Source organism: Xenopus laevis, chromosome 5L (genome assembly GCF_017654675.1).
Source record: "Xenopus laevis strain J_2021 chromosome 5L, Xenopus_laevis_v10.1, whole genome shotgun sequence".
In the NCBI taxonomy this organism is placed as follows: Eukaryota; Metazoa; Chordata; class Amphibia; order Anura; family Pipidae; genus Xenopus; species Xenopus laevis.
Window position 1 is genome coordinate 41,354,777 of NC_054379.1, and position 20,334 is coordinate 41,375,110.

The following is a 20,334-nucleotide window of genomic DNA, read 5'->3' on the forward strand; positions in this document are numbered from 1 at the left end:
TCAGATTTGGTTCGGTCAGGCAGAAGGATTAGGCCGAATCCGAATCCTGCTGAAAAAGGCAGAATCTCGAACCGATACCAGGATTCGGTGCATCCCTACTTGTGAGCATTTTTTTAAATTCATCTTTAATAAACATAGTAAAGGGACAGGATGAAAAAACGTTCTTACCTTCTACTGGTTGGTCTGTATTTATTTCACCTATAAAAACAAACAAGTAAAGTGGTTATTAGGAGCTCATTTGCTCAAAGACTTTGAGTAAAATATTGTACAAAAATGAAATGAACTGTATACACAGTAGAAGAATTACAGATATTAATAATGCAAGTGTGTCACAAACATGCCAGTGTTTACTTAAACGAGTAGTTAGACAACTCGATAAATATATAGATTTATATACAATATGAAAATATAAACATTTTACTTTATAAAACTGCTGAAGGGTTTACCTTTGCTGAATTTGTTTTTAATGGTATTAAGCAACTTCGTCATTGTATCTTTGATTTCCTGGATTTTGGAATCTGTAATAAAATGGAACAAATATTACTAAAGTTAAAAGACATACGAGCCCAAATAATTGCAATTATAGTAAAACTAGTTCACTGTTTTACATACATTTATTTAAATTAATATTGCAAAGTGTGTGACAAACGCCAATTAAACTTTTGTTTATGAAAATTGAGAGTTTTACCTGTGCTGTTCTCGATACCACTCATCATATCTGCTAATTTCTTCTTTGCATTAGCTCCTAACAAAAGCACAAAGTAATGTTATTATTAATGCTGAAGCTAAAAGAGCCCTGACAACAATTGTAATTAAATGTTCTATGTGGTTTTTCATATGAAATTAGACATTAATGATGGACCAAATCCGGAATGTTTGGACTCAGGATCTGAACCCTAATTTGCATATTCAATGAGAGTAAAATATTCCAGCAATATTTAACATAAAATATTGTAACTGTAGTTCTCTGGGGCATAACTTCACATAAATATAAGGGATCAGATTATGTTTAGTGTTTAATTATAGAAATTTCTGTTAACTAGTTGAACTTTTTTTTATGAAAAATGAGAGTTTTACCATTGATGTTCTTGAGATCACTTATCATATCTGTAATTTTCTTCTTTGCAGACTCGCCTAACAAAAGCACACAATAATGTTATGATTAATGCTGAATCTAAAAGAGCCTTGACAACAATAGCAATTAAATAATCTAAATTAATGTTGGTTTGGAATTTTTGGACTTGGCCGAATGTTGAATCATTATCCACAAAAGAATCAACTGAAAACCGCTTAGGATCTGAACCCTAATTTGCATATTTGCATTTACGCTGGCGACAGTTTCAATGCCAGAGACAGTTCCGGCGACAATTAAACGGATGCCCGTTGATTTTAATGTGAGTCAATTGTCGCTAGTTTCTACGACTAGGGAATAGTCCAAATTCGATTTCAATTTGTAAAAAATTATAATGTACTGTATCTTTAAAAATTCGACTTTGACCATTCGCCATCTAAAACCTGCTGAATTGCTGTTTTAGCCTATGGGGGACCGCCTAGAACCCATTTGTCAATTGGTGGACTTTGAAAATATCAAAGTTTTTTTGGGGAAAATTTCTAATCGAATGCGATATTCCTTATATTCGAACGATTAGAATTCGGTCGAATAAGGACCTATCCAATCGAAAACAGACCTATTCGACCAAAAAAAACGTCGACTTAATTTAATCTTTTTGAATTAGAATTTCGACGTTTTTTCAATTCGAAATTCGACCCTTGATAAATATGCCCCTTAGTGTAAACAAAGATTTGCAAAGATTTTGTGCATTTCCAATAATCATATTCTAATTGCTTTAAGTGCAGTCTATATAAATACACCTCTTTGTACACCTAAATGGGGTATTTTATGTGTAAAAAACATAGGTAGAGCTATTACTATCCTTTTTAACTAAAAAGTCACAGGACACTAATGTGTATAAGAATTGATTAAGATATTACCTTTCGCTGCAATCTGTTGTAATTTGGCTTTGCCCTCTTTAAAATAAAAATAAAATATTATTAGTATTACTGAATCCACACAAAGATAATTTGAACATTTCCTGCAATCAACAAGTTCATTGGCCATGTAATATCAGTGGGGTTATCCCTTAGGCACCCAATCAGCTTGAGTACATACACATTTAATATGTACTTCATACTATTAAGGGGCAGATTTAATTCAAATTTAGAGGTAATTTTAGTGTACTTTGACTAGGGAATGGTCCAAATGCTAATCAAATTTGAAAATTCAAATATTGAAATTTGTCATGTACTATCTCTTTAAAAATTCAACTTTGACTATTCGCCATCTAAAACCTTCAGGATTGCTGTTTTAGCCAATGGGGGACCTCCTAGAACCTATTTGGAGTCATTTGCATTGTGAATAAATTTTCACAAATGAGACGAGTGTTTGCGTGAGTGCGCCCAGTGTGAGAGGTTGCTGTGCACGAAAATAAAGTTGACAGTAACTTAAATTCGCAATTTACAAAACTGTTTTGAGAACATTTTCTCCACCACCAAAGTTGTGGCGTAACTCAGGCACAGAGTATTCGCAAATTTGCATTTTTCGCCATATTTAAAAAGCTCTCATGGACATTCGCAGTGTGAAAAAAAATTCACAATTCTGTTTGCACATTAAGGGGCAGATTTATTAAAGGTCGAGGTGAATTTTCTAATTTAAAAAAAAATCGAATATAGAAGCTATTTTTGTGTACCTTAACTAGGGAATAGTCCAATCTCTTCAAAAATTCAACTTCAATCATTTGCCATTTAAAACCTGCCGAATCATTTTTTTTAGCCTATAGGGGACCTTCTAGAACCTATTAGGAGTCAATTGGTGGACTTTGAAAAATCAAAGTTTTTTTGGGGGAAAACTTTGATTCGAATTCGACTAGGGAATGGTCCAAATTCTAATCAAATTTGAAAATTCAAATACTGAAATTTATCATGTGCTGTCTCTTTAAAAATTCGACTTCGACTATTCACCATCTAAAACGTGCCGAATTACTGTTTTAGCCTATGAGGGACCTGCTAGAACCAATTTGAAATCATTTGGTGGATTTTGAAAAATTAAATTTTTTTTGAAAATACTTTGATTCAAATACGATCTAAATTCGAATCGAACGATCAGATACTGCCTATTCACCTGAAGTAAAAAAAAATTTGATTCTTTTTTTTTTAAAATAAATTTCGGTTGGTCTTTTTTTATTCTAATCTATTCGAGTTTAAAAAAACTCCCATCACCTCGAAATTCAACCCTAAATCTGTCCCTAAGGGGCAGATTTATCAAGGGTTGAAGTGAATTCGAGGTAATTTTTGAAGTAAAAAAATTCTAAATTCAAAGTAATTTTTTGGATACTTCGACCATCGAATAAGATACTACGACTTCGATTGTACCTAGAATTCGATTCGAAGTAAAAGTAGTGTGAATATTCGACCATTCGATAATCGAAGTACTGTCTCTTTAAAAAAACTTAGACTTCAATACTTTGCCAAATTAAACTTGCCGAATTGCTATTTTAGCCTATGGGGACCTTCTACAAACTTTTTCCAAGTCTTTACACATTACATTAAAATCGTTCAATCGATCGATGAAATCCTTCGAATCGTTCGAATTTTAATTCGATATTTGAATTCGAAGTATTTAAATTCGATGGTCGAATTTTGAAGTATTTTCAAATTCGACCCTTGATAAATCTGCCCCTAAGTGTAATACAAAGGTCCATGGCTTTCAACAAGCATTATACAATTTCATAAGGCAAAAATGTACTTACTTTGTAGTAATCCAGGTGAGTCTGTTACAGGTGTAGCTGAGGCATCTGTGGTTTTCGGTACTGGTATTTCTATGGAAAGGAAGACAACACAATACTAGAGATGTAACAAACATGTCACCGACAGGCAGGGGCAGATTTATCAAGAGTCGAAGTGAATTCGAGGGAATTTTCAAAGTAAAAAAAACTCAATTAATTTTTGGATACTTCGACCATCGAATAGGATACTACGACTTCGAATTTACTTCGAATTCGAAGTAAAATTGTTCGAATATTCGATATTCAAAGTACTGTCTCTTTAAAAGAACTTAGACTTCAATAGTTCGCCAAATGAAACCTGCCGAAGTGCTATGTTAGCCTACGGGGACCTTCTAATGCATTTTTCGTAGTTTTTTGTAGTCAAAGTAAAATAGTTTGATCGATCGCTGGAATCTTCGATTCGAACAATTTAATTGTTTGATCAAACGATTTTACTTCGACCGCAAAAAGTTCAAATTCGGTAAAAAAAACTTTGAATTCGATATTCGAATTCAAAGTAATTTCGAAGTATTTTTTACTTCGAAATTCGACCCTTGATAAATCTGCCCCGTAATGTTTAATAATAATATAACTCAGTATAGATTATTAAGTACAAAAAATATTCCATGTCCGCATATTCCCTTTATATTTATGGCTGGCAGTCGTTTATACTATGAAGCCACACATTATAGCAATATATCAAGCATTTATTTTAGGCCATATAAAATACAATACAAGCAAGGCTATGGATTATAATTTATATGAGATAACAGTATGGCAGCTCTAATTATTTTTGTATGTGGGAAACAAAATTTTGAACATAATAAGCTGCTTGTGTGTTAATGTGTACAGCTAGAATTAAGAATAGGGAGTTATATTAGCTACAGCCCAAAAACTATTCCTATTATCCATCATCTATATAAAATATAATTATTTTACTTTATTGAAACTGCTGAAGGATTTACCTTTCCTGAATTTGCCTTTTACCGTATGAATCACCTTCTTCATCTTGTCTTGCAGTCCCTGAACCATGGAAGCTGTAATAACATAGAACAATAATTTTATTTGCATGCTTTAATATCTTTAGGGGGTTATTTATCAAAGTCCGAATTTAACTCAATATTTTCTGACAAAAACTCAGACCAAATCCGCACGTTTTTTTGGTCTTATTTATTAATACACTTTACCGAAAATGTTGTTTGTTGGAAAAAATCCGATATTCATGATTTTTCGGATTTTTCACCCTAAAACACAGAATTTTGCCTGAAAACTTGATTGTATTGTCAAAAACCCAGCGCACATCAAAAAATCATTGTGACTTCTCCCATTGACTTGTATGCAACCTCAACAGGTCTGAGATGCTGGATTTTCTGATTGGGCCTTTTCCATCCTCAGGGTTTAATAAATTCCAAAAAATTTTATAAATAAAAATCACGAATTTTTTGTGATTTTTGCATTTGGAGTTTAGTGAATAACCCCCTTAGAGTGTTTTTAATTATACCGTACTTTGCTCAACTTGGCCTTGTGATTTACAGTAGTACAATTAAAGGGTAAATTAATAAAAGATGAACCTATGTTATGTATCTTTCTTAGAGCAGTATGGACAATGTTACAGGTTAGCTGATCCAAATAATAAATATTTTACCTTTTTCTTGTGCTTCAGGGGGCAAATCATTTTCTTTATTTTTAAAATTCGTGGGTCTGCCATCTGTAAAATCACAAAAATATCTCATTAGTTCTACTGATCTAAAAGGACAAACAAGCCTGCACCAAAAATAAACAACAGAATGTAGGGGTCATTTATAAAGTTCCCGCAAACGGTTGTATTGCTCATGACTTTTCTTGAATGCTAATATATTGCACTGCTGTGCCCGTCTTTCCATTTTTTGCGAATTTGCATTATGAATACATTTTCACAAATGAGACGAGTGTTTGCGTGAGTGCGCCCAGTGTGAGAGGTTGTTGTGCGCGAAAATAACGTTGACAATAACTTAAATTCACAATTTGCAACACTGTTTTGAGAACATTTTCTCCTCCACCAAAGTTGTGCCGTAACTCAGGCACAGAGTATTTGCAATTTGCATTTTTCGACATATTTAAAAAGCTCTTATGGACATTCGCCGTGTGAAAAAAATTCACAATTCTGTTTGCACATTAAGGGGAAGATTGATCAAAGGTCGAGGTGAATTTTCAAATTAAAAAAAAAAAATCAAATTATGAGCAAGTTTTTTTGGGGGAAAACTTTGATCGGAATTCTATCGAATGCACTATTACTTCGATTTGTACGATTTGAATTTGGCCGAATACAGACCTATTTGGCCAAAAAAACTGACGTAATTTCAGTTGGTCTTTTTAAATCCGAATTTTGAAGTTTTTCATATTCAAAAATTGACCCTTGATAAATGTGCCCCTTAATACACCACTATTATCCAGCTTTATAAATATAACCATATGCACGGCAAATCATTCTGCCCTGCGCAAAGTTTATAAATGAGCCCCAGTGTGTTTTAGCTTTGCATGGAAACCCTTATGCTGGTGTTTCTCCAAATACCTGTAGTTGTAGTACAGTAATAACAAATGTTCACAGCAAGGTTAATGAAATATTGTTTATCTTACCAAAGTTAACTGCTGAAATAATCGGACTCAGTAATTCATTCTTCTGAAATAATTCATTTTTCTTTTGATCATTTGATTCTGTAATACAAAAATAATTTGTAAGATGCCATTTATTAGAAAGAAGAGAAATAAAGCTCCATGCTCATATCCAGTGTTTGCCTAGTCAAACCAATATCTAATGTAAAACTTAACACTACCAATCATCCACTACTGTACTTTCTTAGTTAGCTAAAATCTAACATTTTCGACACACAAATAAATATAAAGTAAACTAAGTATGTTCACAATAGGGACTGGTTACTTAATATTATTCCTACAGTTACAGTTTTAAGAAAATAAATGGTTAAATTATGTTGAATGCTGTGAAGATAACAGTGTTAGATCCAATCATCTAAAGGATTTGTTTTATTAGAAAATTTTAAGGAAATGAGCAGTTTTGTTAATAAGGCCCTATTGTCAAAAATAATGGGAATGGCTATAAGTATAGCTGTCAAGATATTACCTAGAAACGCTTATATTCTATTTATTATAGAAATGTTGGCAATAAGTTCTATATTCTGTATTAATAAGTAAATATTAAATACATACCTGTTGTTCCATGAATAGATGTTATTAAAAATAAGGTTGAGAGAAAAAAACAAGAAAAAAGACAGAGAGAATTCATCTTGTCTGTTTCCGTGTTAAGTCAAGTGTAAAATGACAGCAATTTCCTGACAAACCTTAAGCCTTACTGTGATCATTGTGATGTCATAAAGGGCAAAGGATTATTATGATGTCATAATGGAAAAGTATCATTATGATGTTATGGGGTCAAAAGGTCATAATGATGTCACAATGGCCAAAGGATCATTATGATGTCATTGGGGTCAAAGGATCATAATGATGTCATAATGGTCAATAAACAAAGGCATGGGAAGTCAATGGTGAACATTTTTATCCAGTAAATCACTGTTTATCAAACTCTATTTTACTGTAATAATTAATGGGAAAGAAATTACAAGATGTATTGTGACATGATAAGACATTTCTAGTGATGAGTGAATCTGTCCCGTTTCGCTACGCTGACCAATTTGCGAAACTGCGAAATTTCGAGAAACGCATTGAAGTCTATGGGAGTTTTTACGAGAAACAATTTTTCTTGCTCCAAATGCATTTAAGTCAATGGGTTATTTTTCTTATGGCAATTTTTTTCTCCAAATTCATTTAAGTCAATGGGCTTTTTTTTTCTTATTGCGATTTTTTTCTCCAAATGCATTAAAGTCAATGGGAGTTTTTTCTTATGCTGACTTTTTTCTCCAAATGCATTAAAGTCAATTGGCGGTTTTTCTTATGGTGACTTTTTTCTCCAAATGCATTAAAGTCAATTGGCGGTTTTTCCTTATGCTGACTTTTTTTCGCCAAATGTACTGAAAAAATTTGCACATGGGCGTTTTTTCGTTGCATTTTTTCTTATGGCGATTTTTTTCTCCAAATGTATTAAAGTCAATGGGCGTTTTTTCTTATGCTGACTTTTTTCTCCAAATGCATTAAAGTCAATGGGAGTTTTTCTTATGCTGACTTTTTTCTCCAAATGCATTAAAGTCAATGGGCGTTTTTTCTTATGGTGACTTTTTTCTCCAAATGCATTAAAGTCAATGGGCGTTTTTTTTTGGCGTTTTTTTTTCTTCCAAATGCATTAAAGTCAATGGGTGTTTTTTCCTATGCAGACTTTTTTTCTCCAAATGCATTAAAGTCATTGGGCATTTTTTTTGGTGAATTTTTTGTCATAATACATTAAAGTCAATGGGTGTTTTTTTCTTATGGCGATTTTTTTGCCTCCAAATAAATTAATGTTTCGCCAAATGTATTAAAAAAAAATTGCACATGGGCGTTTTTTCGCTGCATTTTTTTCCTATGGCGATTTTTTTCTCTTAATGCATTCAAGTCAATGGGCATTTTTTCTTATGGTGACTCTTTTCTGGAAATGCATTAAAGTCAATTGGAGTTTTTTTTCTTATGGTGATTTTTTTCTCCAAATGCATTAAAGTCAATTGGCGGTTTTTCTTATGGTGACTTTTTTCTCCAAATGCATTAAAGTCAATTGGCGGTTTTTCTTATGGTGACTTTTTTCTCCAAATGCATTAAAGTCAATTGGCGGTTTTTCCTTATGCTGACTTTTTTTGCCAAATGTATTGAAAAAAATTTGCACATGGGCGTTTTTTCGTTGCATTTTTTCTTATGGCGATTTTTTTCTCCAAATGTATTAAAGTCAATGGGCGTTTTTTCTTATGCTGACTTTTTTCTCCAAATGCATTAAAGTCAATGGGCGTTTTTTCTTATGGTGACTTTTTTCTCCAAATGCATTAAAGTCAATGGGCGTTTTTTTTTGGCGTTTTTTTTTCTTCCAAATGCATTAAAGTCAATGGGTGTTTTTTCCTATGCAGACTTTTTTTCTCCAAATGCATTAAAGTCATTGGGCATTTTTTTTGGTGAATTTTTTGTCATAATACATTAAAGTCAATGGGTGTTTTTTTCTTATGGCGATTTTTTTGCCTCCAAATAACCATATGCATGGCAAATCATTCTGCCCTGCGCAAAGTTTATAAATGAGCCCCAGTGTGTTTTAGCTTTGCATGGAAACCCTTATGCTGGTGTTTCTCCAAATACCTGTAGTTGTAGTACAGTAATAACAAATGTTCACAGCAAGGTTAATGAAATATTGTTTATCTTACCAAAGTTAACTGCTGAAATAATCGGACTCAGTAATTCATTCTTCTGAAATAATTCATTTTTCTTTTGATCATTTGATTCTGTAATACAAAAATAATTTGTAAGATGCCATTTATTAGAAAGAAGAGAAATAAAGCTCCATGCTCATATCCAGTGTTTGCCTAGTCAAACCAATATCTAATGTAAAACTTAACACTACCAATCATCCACTACTGTACTTTCTTAGTTAGCTAAAATCTAACATTTTCGACACACAAATAAATATAAAGTAAACTAAGTATGTTCACAATAGGGACTGGTTACTTAATATTATTCCTACAGTTACAGTTTTAAGAAAATAAATGGTTAAATTATGTTGAATGCTGTGAAGATAACAGTGTTAGATCCAATCATCTAAAGGATTTGTTTTATTAGAAAATTTTAAGGAAATGAGCAGTTTTGTTAATAAGGCCCTATTGTCAAAAATAATGGGAATGGCTATAAGTATAGCTGTCAAGATATTACCTAGAAACGCTTATATTCTATTTATTATAGAAATGTTGGCAATAAGTTCTATATTCTGTATTAATAAGTAAATATTAAATACATACCTGTTGTTCCATGAATAGATGTTATTAAAAATAAGGTTGAGAGAAAAAACAAGAAAAAAGACAGAGAGAATTCATCTTGTCTGTTTCCGTGTTAAGTCAAGTGTAAAATGACAGCAATTTCCTGACAAACCTTAAGCCTTACTGTGATCATTGTGATGTCATAAAGGGCAAAGGATTATTATGATGTCATAATGGAAAAGTATCATTATGATGTTATGGGGTCAAAAGGTCATAATGATGTCACAATGGCCAAAGGATCATTATGATGTCATTGGGGTCAAAGGATCATAATGATGTCATAATGGTCAATAAACAAAGGCATGGGAAGTCAATGGTGAACATTTTTATCCAGTAAATCACTGTTTATCAAACTCTATTTTACTGTAATAATTAATGGGAAAGAAATTACAAGATGTATTGTGACATGATAAGACATTTCTAGTGATGAGTGAATCTGTCCCGTTTCGCTACGCTGACCAATTTGCGAAACTGCGAAATTTCGAGAAACGCATTGAAGTCTATGGGAGTTTTTACGAGAAACAATTTTTCTTGCTCCAAATGCATTTAAGTCAATGGGTTATTTTTCTTATGGCAATTTTTTTCTCCAAATTCATTTAAGTCAATGGGCTTTTTTTTCTTATTGCGATTTTTTTCTCCAAATGCATTAAAGTCAATGGGAGTTTTTTCTTATGCTGACTTTTTTCTCCAAATGCATTAAAGTCAATTGGCGGTTTTTCTTATGGTGACTTTTTTCTCCAAATGCATTAAAGTCAATTGGCGGTTTTTCCTTATGCTGACTTTTTTTCGCCAAATGTACTGAAAAAAATTTGCACATGGGCGTTTTTTCGTTGCATTTTTTCTTATGGCGATTTTTTCTCCAAATGTATTAAAGTCAATGGGCGTTTTTTCTTATGCTGACTTTTTTCTCCAAATGCATTAAAGTCAATGGGAGTTTTTTCTTATGCTGACTTTTTTCTCCAAATGCATTAAAGTCAATGGGCGTTTTTTCTTATGGTGACTTTTTTCTCCAAATACATTAAAGTCAATGGGCGTTTTTTTTTGGCGTTTTTTTTTCTTCCAAATGCATTAAAGTCAATGGGTGTTTTTTCCTATGCAGACTTTTTTTCTCCAAATGCATTAAAGTCATTGGGCATTTTTTTTGGTGAATTTTTTGTCATAATACATTAAAGTCAATGGGTGTTTTTTTCTTATGGCGATTTTTTTGCCTCCAAATAAATTAATGTTTCGCCAAATGTATTAAAAAAAAATTGCACATGGGCGTTTTTTCGCTGCATTTTTTCCTATGGCGATTTTTTTCTCTTAATGCATTCAAGTCAATGGGCATTTTTTCTTATGGTGACTCTTTTCTGGAAATGCATTAAAGTCAATTGGAGTTTTTTTTCTTATGGTGATTTTTTTCTCCAAATGCATTAAAGTCAATTGGCGGTTTTTCTTATGGTGACTTTTTTCTCCAAATGCATTAAAGTCAATTGGCGGTTTTTCTTATGGTGACTTTTTTCTCCAAATGCATTAAAGTCAATTGGCGGTTTTTCCTTATGCTGACTTTTTTTGCCAAATGTATTGAAAAAATTTGCACATGGGCGTTTTTTCGTTGCATTTTTTCTTATGGCGATTTTTTTCTCCAAATGTATTAAAGTCAATGGGCATTTTTTCTTATGCTGACTTTTTTCTCCAAATGCATTAAAGTCAATGGGAGTTTTTTCTTATGCTGACTTTTTTCTCCAAATGCATTAAAGTCAATGGGCGTTTTTTCTTATGGTGACTTTTTTCTCCAAATGCATTAAAGTCAATGGGCGTTTTTTTTTGGCGTTTTTTTTTCTTCCAAATGCATTAAAGTCAATGGGTGTTTTTTCCTATGCAGACTTTTTTTCTCCAAATGCATTAAAGTCATTGGGCATTTTTTTTGGTGAATTTTTTGTCATAATACATTAAAGTCAATGGGTGTTTTTTTCTTATGGCGATTTTTTTGCCTCCAAATAAATTAATGTTTCGCCAAATGTATTAAAAAAAAATTGCACATGGGCGTTTTTTCGCTGCATTTTTTTCCTATGGCGATTTTTTTCTCTTAATGCATTCAAGTCAATGGGCATTTTTTCTTATGGTGACTCTTTTCTGGAAATGCATTAAAGTCAATTGGAGTTTTTTTTCTTATGGTGATTTTTTTCAAAACAACACTACCATAGCTGTGTACAAGCACAAAAGCAGATAAGGAATATCACATGCACTTACAGGTTGTATATACTTTGTATGCTCTCATACATTAGTATATTTAAGGGTAAATACATTTAAGATGAGTAATAATGAAGAATGATTTGTTTTAAACACAATATTGATATGACTTGTGCTAAGCATGTTACTTCGGTAAACTTCCCTTTGTGATATGAAATGAAACTCTGGCATCTGTTTTTGCAAGCGTTTTATATCAAAATTTGCAGAAAATGCAAATGAAGGGATCCCCTCTCACAGATATTCCAGGTATCCAAACAATTAATTATCCCTTTTAGACAGCTAATATATAAACCCATCTGTGCCAAGCTGTACTCAGGTGTTTCCCTGGTTCCCTACAGGTAAGAAACATGAAAGGAAAGTTCTTAAGGGATTCTTTCTCATTGCCTCTTATATTTCTTACCTGTAGGGAACAGGCACACACCTGACTGGTGCAAACATTTCCTCCAAATACAGGAAAAGAAGCAACACATCCCTCTATTAAAAGTGCATTTGCCATGTAAATGAAAAATATTTATAAATGTGCAACTCTACATTCATAGGCCAAAAATGGGACTTGCGAGTCAACAGACTGCACTCATAAAGAATGAAAACATTGCAGTCAAGATTTGGGTCTCAAAGTTGTTTGCAGATGTGGTCATGATTTTCTGTTAAAATTGGATTGGCTGCTACCAACACTGGTAAACAATTGCAGTTATGCACCATGAGAAGAGGGAAAAATGCAGTGGCAATCATTTAAAAGTCTGGTTATGGTTAGATCTGCATTAAGAATTTGTTATATTTCCACAGGGCACTCACTAGGGGGTAAATTCACTATGCTCCGAAAATGCGATAGCGACGGCTTCTCCGCACTTCTTCAGGCGTAGTTTCGCCAGGGCTGCTCAAATTCACTAATATCCGAAGTTGTGCCCAGGGAGGCGAAAGGTAGCGAAGTTGCGCTAGCGTTAATTCGTCAAGCAAAGTTACGCTAGCGATACCTAATTTGCATACGGCGCCAAGTTAAAGTACAATGGGCTTATATGTATCAGCAAATACATTACACTACACAAGCCTGGAAAAGCTTCATAAAATAAAATAGAGTTGTTATTTTGCCCTATACATGTGCCTACTCCTACTGTATAGTTTAGGTGCCATATGTTAGGAAATGTAGGGGGGAAGGAGGGTACCCCCCCCAAAAAATTCTTTTTTTTCAGCCTATCACTCTTAAAAAAGTAAAAGACGCCAGTGTTTTTTGGGACTTAGAAAAAATTTCAACTTTTTTTGAAGCAAGTCCTATCTACTCTATTGCACTTCGCCTGGTCTGAGGGTGAAGGCAAGTCTGGAGCAAGAGGTAATGTTCAGTAAAATGCGCACGTTAGTGAAATAGCACAGTTACGTCCCTTCACCACTTCGCCTGGCGTTAGGGTGCGAAGTATCGCTAGAGTATGTCTACTTCACTAGTGAATTTACACAAGCACCCATTAGTAAATCGGCGAAATGGCAAAATTACGTCACGCTGGCGAATTTTCGCTAGCTTTAGCCACTTCGCCCTTTAGTGAATTTGCCCCTAGGATGGGATGTTGAGCTCCCAGGTAAAGAGCAAACTGCTTCTCAATCTCTTCCCAGCGTGGGGGCCTATGGGGGACCTCCTAGAACCTGTTTGGAGTCATTTGGTGGACTTTGAAAAATCAACTTTTTTCTTTGGGGAAAACATAAAATTGTACCAATTCGAAAACTGACCTATTCGATCGAAAACTGACCTATTCTGGAAAAAAAAACTTAGATTTAATTTTGGTTAGTTTTTTTAAATTCAAATTTCGAAGTTTTTCAAATTCAAGATTCGACTTTTGATAAATCTGCCCCTTATTGTTTAACTGTAATGCACAGCTACTCTCTTTGGGCTCATTTATACATACACTCTGCAACTTTGCACCCAGGAAGTAACCCATGGCTGCCAATCAAATGCTTGGAGCCATTTTTTTACCTCATTGTCAAATTTGCCCAGAGTTTATATATGAGCCCCTTGGAGTTGGGTGTCTAGGAATCCATACAAACCTGTTTGCTTTCAGACATCAGTGCTTTCAACTTATTGGTTAGCTGGTACAGTATGTATTCCTAGGACTCACCAATTATAAAATTAGCCCCTTAAAGAAACTTTTAATGCTTTATCCTATATAAAGCTAACAATATACGCCAACGTTCCCCACAAATACTTATCTTAGAGCAGCAGGCAGTGGTAATCCCACATTAGATTAAAGCCTGGAGCCTTGCTGTCCCTCTTCGCCTAAGTGTGCTTTTCTTAACAGAGATGAGGTTGTGGCTAACCACAGGTCATGTTATGCTACAATTCCCTTGCTACAAGATGCATCTAAATATAACATGAAAGATCCTGGCTTACATAAATATTTATAAAGCTAGAGCTAAAGCACAATCTAAAGGGAACATCCAATTTCTAACATGGACTATCTACTGCTAATTATTGTACATAGAATGCATCCACTTTGCATATTGTTACATGCATACCTACATACATACCTTATTTCTTCAGTTTTTTCTAACTCTCTAAAATATAATAGAGGTGCAAAATCACTGCAATAGTTTAGTAAAACATATTCAAATTATAGTTAAAGATCAGAAAAAAACACACAAAAACATGCTAAATGTATTAAGAAAGTATGAAGCAAGCACATACTATTTAAGTGATTCAATTATGTTAAATATGCTTGTATTTTTGCTTCGATATATTTTAAAAAAATCCCTCCCAAAGTAGCAATTTCATGTATTCCTTTTTCTTCTGCAGTAAAAAATGCTATTTTCTTTTATCTCTCTCTTTTCTTGTTTAATATGCAAAATTAAAAATGAAGACTTAAAAATAAAAGACAAAATTGTCAGGCAGTGTCAGTCTTAAGCACTGGTCAAACGGAATTGTGGAAGCAGACCTAATGCTAATATGAATTGTGGAAGCAGCCCTAAAACTAGTAGAATGTTACCTGGAGTGTTACTAATCTGGTAACTAATACTGTTACATCAGCACACTAAAGATGGCTATACACCATAAGATCATTCCCTGATATGACCTCCTAAGGTAGAGGACATCTGCCTGATTTTTGTCCAGATATCAGTCAGGGAGGCCTGTAGGAGGTCAGCATACATTAGAATATACACTGGTGAATCAATCTAAAGGTGGCATTAAGGTGGGGGATGACTTGACCGATATCGGCAGAAGACTTGGATATCGGCTCATTGATCGAGCTGGCCAGGAAATTTTGATCTGGTGCCTTTGAAGGCTCACGAACATTGTTAGTGATGAATTGTCAGATACAGGTAGAGTTCTATTGTTTCTACCTGTATATCTGACTATTCAGCGCTACACAGGTGTATTAAAACAAATGATCTTTCCTGGATCTTTTCCAGGAAAGATTGTAATTGTATAACGTATATGGCCACCTTAAAGGGCCTGAATCGGCAGAGTAAATCTGCCTGTATACGGCCACCTTAAGGGCTTGGCCAAATAAACCACACATAGCCAAACCCAAATTTCATAAGAAAGCACAATAGTGCATTAATAATCCTTATGTAATTAGCCACCTCTCTAGATTAGAGGAAAATAACTTTCATTTGAAGCAGTGTAGGTGGTTCTTCACAGTGAGTTTGTGAAATGCACTGCCGGTGATGTTGTGATGGCTGATTCTATTAATGCCTTTAAGAGTGGCTTGGATGATATAATATCAAAGGCTATTGTGGTACTAAACCATTAGTAGACATACTGATATATATATATATATATATTATATGTGTATAAACAAGAAGCTATGAGTGTGTGTATATAGTGTACTGGAGTAGAGGGGTTTCAAACTGTGTACACATAAACTATTTACTTACCAGAAGTGTATTGCACGAGTCCTCACAGAGTCGCTATTAGAAATAATGGGGCCCCGTACAAAAGAAATTTTGGGGCCCCACCCAGATCCTGCCCACACCACAGTTAAAAGACCATACAGACATCAGCACTTAAAACCGTAAACCCCCCCCCCCCACAGGTTATAAAAAGCCATTGATGGTCAGTGCCCCCCTAAGTTTAAAAAAAAACTGTGGTGCCAGGGCCCCCCATAAAAGTTTTTTTTTAAAAAATTGGTGGTCAAGGACCCCCTACAAGTTGAAAAAAGAATTGGTGCCAGGGCCCCCCATAAAAGATTTTGTAAAAAACATTGGTGCCAGGGCCCCCTTTACAAGTTAAAAATAATGGGGCCCCAGAGAATATTTTTAAAAAACCCATTGGTGGCAGGGGTCTATAGAGTATTAAAATGATGCATTGGTGGCTGTGGGGTTTAAAAAAATTAAAAAAAAACACACATTGGTGTTCAGTAAAACTTAACTTGTGGCTTCAGGACTTCAAGTTCGGCTCTTTTCGTGACTTTCGGTCTATTCACAGCTTTTGGACTTCAAGTTATGCTCTTTTTGTGACTTGGGGTCTTTTTGCGGCTTCGAGACCTTAACTTCGGCTCGTTTCGCGGCTTTGGGTCTTTTCGCGGCTTTGGGATTTCGGCTTCGGCTCGTTTCGTGGCATTGGGACTTCGGATTTTCGGCTCTTTGGGACTGCTGAAAGAGACTCTGTGTTCTAGTCTGGTTGTTAGCTTTAATGGGATCCTAGAAACCAGATGTCAAAGTCTGCCCCCATAGATCATTTCTGGGGGGAAAAAGCGGCTCAGTGTGTTATACAAGGATCCCTGTGGTCACAGTCTGGTCTGTGTTTTGTTACATATTGACATATGAACTAATTCATCAATTTGATTCAAGTTAAGCAACACTAGCCAAGTGTATGTAAGCTCATGACCCATGGCAATCAAATATGCTAAATAAAAGCCTAAATAGAACTTTGAACTGTCTTCATACAGCAATATTTAAGGTTACATGGGCATTGCATGGTAACATTATAAGAGTGGGTGTGAAAAGTGGAGTAACATTTTTAGCACAAGTGTATGTATAAACTTAAACGTAGAATCTACTATTGTCTTTTTATGCAAATATCAAAGACTTTACATTGTATGGTACATATACCAAGATTCCACCATAGTATGGCTTTGAAACCCAGCTAAGGCATGTGCTGCTTCTTGCTTTAGTGCAGAATAGGGCTTTCTGTTTAGTATATTTAGGTGTAAAGATGTAATGTGGTTCATTAGATAGGAAAAAACTTGACAACTTTTATGTATAGTATTAGAGAAAAATGTATTTAAAAAATATAAAAAAGCCTTAGGAAAAGCCAAACTGTAAACAAATATTATCTGGAGCTGAGATCCACATATTATCAAGCTGAGATCCACGTTGTGCGGATTTAGACTCTGGAGTGGTTAGTTACAGTGGCCGTGAACTACACTTCAACTCATCCAGCGAGACTTCATGGGGTATTTCTATAAAATACAGTAACATAGTAAGTTAGGTTGAAAAAACACATCAAGTTCAACCTTGTAACTTTTTTTAACCTGCCTAACTGCCAGTTGATTCAGAGGAAGGCAAAAAACCCATCTGAAGCCTCTCCAATTTGCCTCAGTGGCTAGTCCCTGGATCAACTTGTACTATGAGCTATCTTCCATAACCCTGTATTCCCTCACTTGCTTAAAAGCCATCCAACCCCTTCTTAAAGCTATCTAATGTATCAGCCTGATACATGGGAGAGATTTCCATATCTTCACAGCTCTCTCTGTAAAAAACAGAATGGGTGACCTTGTGTCAGCTGGAAAGACCTACTGGTAAATAAAGCATTAGAGAGATTATTATATGATCCCCTTATATATTTATACATAGTTATCATATCTCCCCTTAATCGCCTCTTCTCCAGCGTGAACATCCCCAATTTGGCCAGTCTTTCCTCATAGCTAAGATTTTCCATACCTTTGTTGTCCTTCTCTGTACCCTCTCTAATACAATAATGTCCTGTTTGAGGATGGAGACCAAAACTGTACGGCATATTCTAGATGGGGCCTTTCCAGTGCTCTATACAGTGGTAGAATGACCCCCTCCTCCCGTGACTCTATGCCCCTTTTAATACAGATCAAAACCTTATTTGCCCTTGATGCTGCTGACTGGCATTGCTTGCTACAGCCAAGTTTATCATCTACAAGGACTCCAAGGTCCTTTTCCATAATGGATTTGCCTCGTGCTGTCCCATTAAGGGTATAAGTGGCTTGGATATTTTTACATCCCAGGTGCATGACTTTACATTTATCAACATTGAATCCCATTTGCCACTTAGCTACCCAGATTGCCAGTTTGTCAAGATCCTGTTACAAGGATGCCACATCCTGGATGGAATTTATTGTAATTATGGAATTTATGTAAATCATTTTTTTCAGCAACAGTGACAGAGAAGTACCAGGTATTACATCAGTGGTTGATTAAGAGAATATATATCCAACCAGTGAACTTAGTTCTTTTGACATTGTTAAAGGGACTAAACATGAGACTTCTTTGAATTATTTTATTTTTTACCTTGCTTCCTCCTCCATTCCGCTGTAATAAAAAGAGCTAATGGCAGTTCTATAAACGAATCCCTCATTTGTCTTTACTGTCTGTGTTATGGCTTACAGATCAGGAGGAGTTCACTGAACAGCACTGATAATTCACAGCACAGAATGTTTATATGATATGGTCGGAAAAGTATTTTATTAACAACGGAAAAATAAATCCTGTTGAATTTGGAGCTGTATATACCCAGAAGAGGGTGGCAGATTGCAGAACTCAGCAACATCTAGTCTACTTGCATACAATACTTAGGGGCACATTTACAAAGCTCGAGTGAAGGATTCGAATTAAAAAAACTTCGAATTTCGAAGTGTTTTTTGGGCTACTTCGACTACGACTACGAATCGAACGTTTCGAACTAAAAATCGTTCGACTATTCGACCATTCGATAATCGAAGTACTGTCTCTTTAAGAAAAACTTCGACCCCCTAGTTCGGCAGCTAAAAGCTACCGAACTCAATGTTAGCCTATGGGGAAGGTTCCCATAGGCTTGCCTGAGTTTTTTTGATCGAAGGATATTCCTTCGATCGTTGGATTAAAATCCTTCGATCGTAGGATTTGCGCTAAATCGTTCGACTTCGATATTCGAAGTCGAACGATTTTAGTTCCTAGTCGAATATCGAGGGTTAATTAACCCTCGATATTCGACTCTTGATGAATCGGACCCTTAAAGTTAAAATAACCTGCAATAATTAGTTGTGTTTCAGAATATGTGAAAACCACATTATTAACACTGAGCCTACACAGTTAACTCCTAATATGTCCAGCAGAGGACAGCAGTCAGCAGCACGTACCAACCTTTGGTTATCATGCTCAAAGATGCAGATTTTTCTTTAAAGGCCAAGTAACGTTCAGACATATATTTTAATATCATGCTATATTACCCAGAAGTGATAAAAAAAAAACTGGGTGCCATTACTCTAGGCAATGCTGAAATGTCATTTATAGATCTGTACACAACCATAGGAAGAAAACTTTAAAGGAGAACCAAAGCCTTGCAGAGGAACCAAACCCTTGCTAATAATAACCCCTACCCCCCTAGCCTATATAGACCCCCTCCCTGCTCCCCCCAGCCTAGATGGTACCTTTGGTAAATGCCCCTTACTCTTTACTTACCCATCGGTGCAGATTCAAGGCATCGGAGTTCACAGGCGCCATATTCGAATTGCTAATGTGATGCCGCTATTCAAAAAGGGATCCTGTTCTCAGCCTCAAAACTATAGGCCAGGGGCGCTTCGCCAATGAGGCAAGTTGAGGCTGTCGCCTCAGGCGGCAGCGCCCCACTAGGTACCAGGGGCGGCAAAAATGCTGCTCCTGGTACTTTAAGAGCGAATTTCGGGGGAGGGGGGGCAGCAGCAACTGCTTCTGCCTCAGGCGGCGGAGGGGCCAGGATCGCCCCTGCTATAGGCCAGTTAGTCTGACGTCAGTGGTAGGACAGCTTTTCGAAGGGTTAATAAAGGATAAGATACTGGACTTCATAGCAAATCGTAATCCTATGAGTTTGTGCCAGCATGGTTTTATGCGTAATAGATTTTGCCAGACTAACTTCATTTCTTTTTATGAGAAGGTAAGTAGAGACCTCGATTCTGGGATGGCAGTGGATGTGATTTACTTAGACTTTGCTAAAGCATTTGATACAGTGTCACACAAAAGGTTACTGGTTAAATTAAGGAATGTTGGCCTGGAACATTGTATTTGTACCTGGATAGAGAACTGGCTAAAAGATAGACTACAAAGAGTGGTGGTAAATGGAACATTTTCTAAATGAACCAGTGTTGTTAGTGGAGTACCGCAGGGTACTAGGTACCTTGCTTTTCAACTTGTTTATTAATGACTTGGAGGTGGGCATTGAA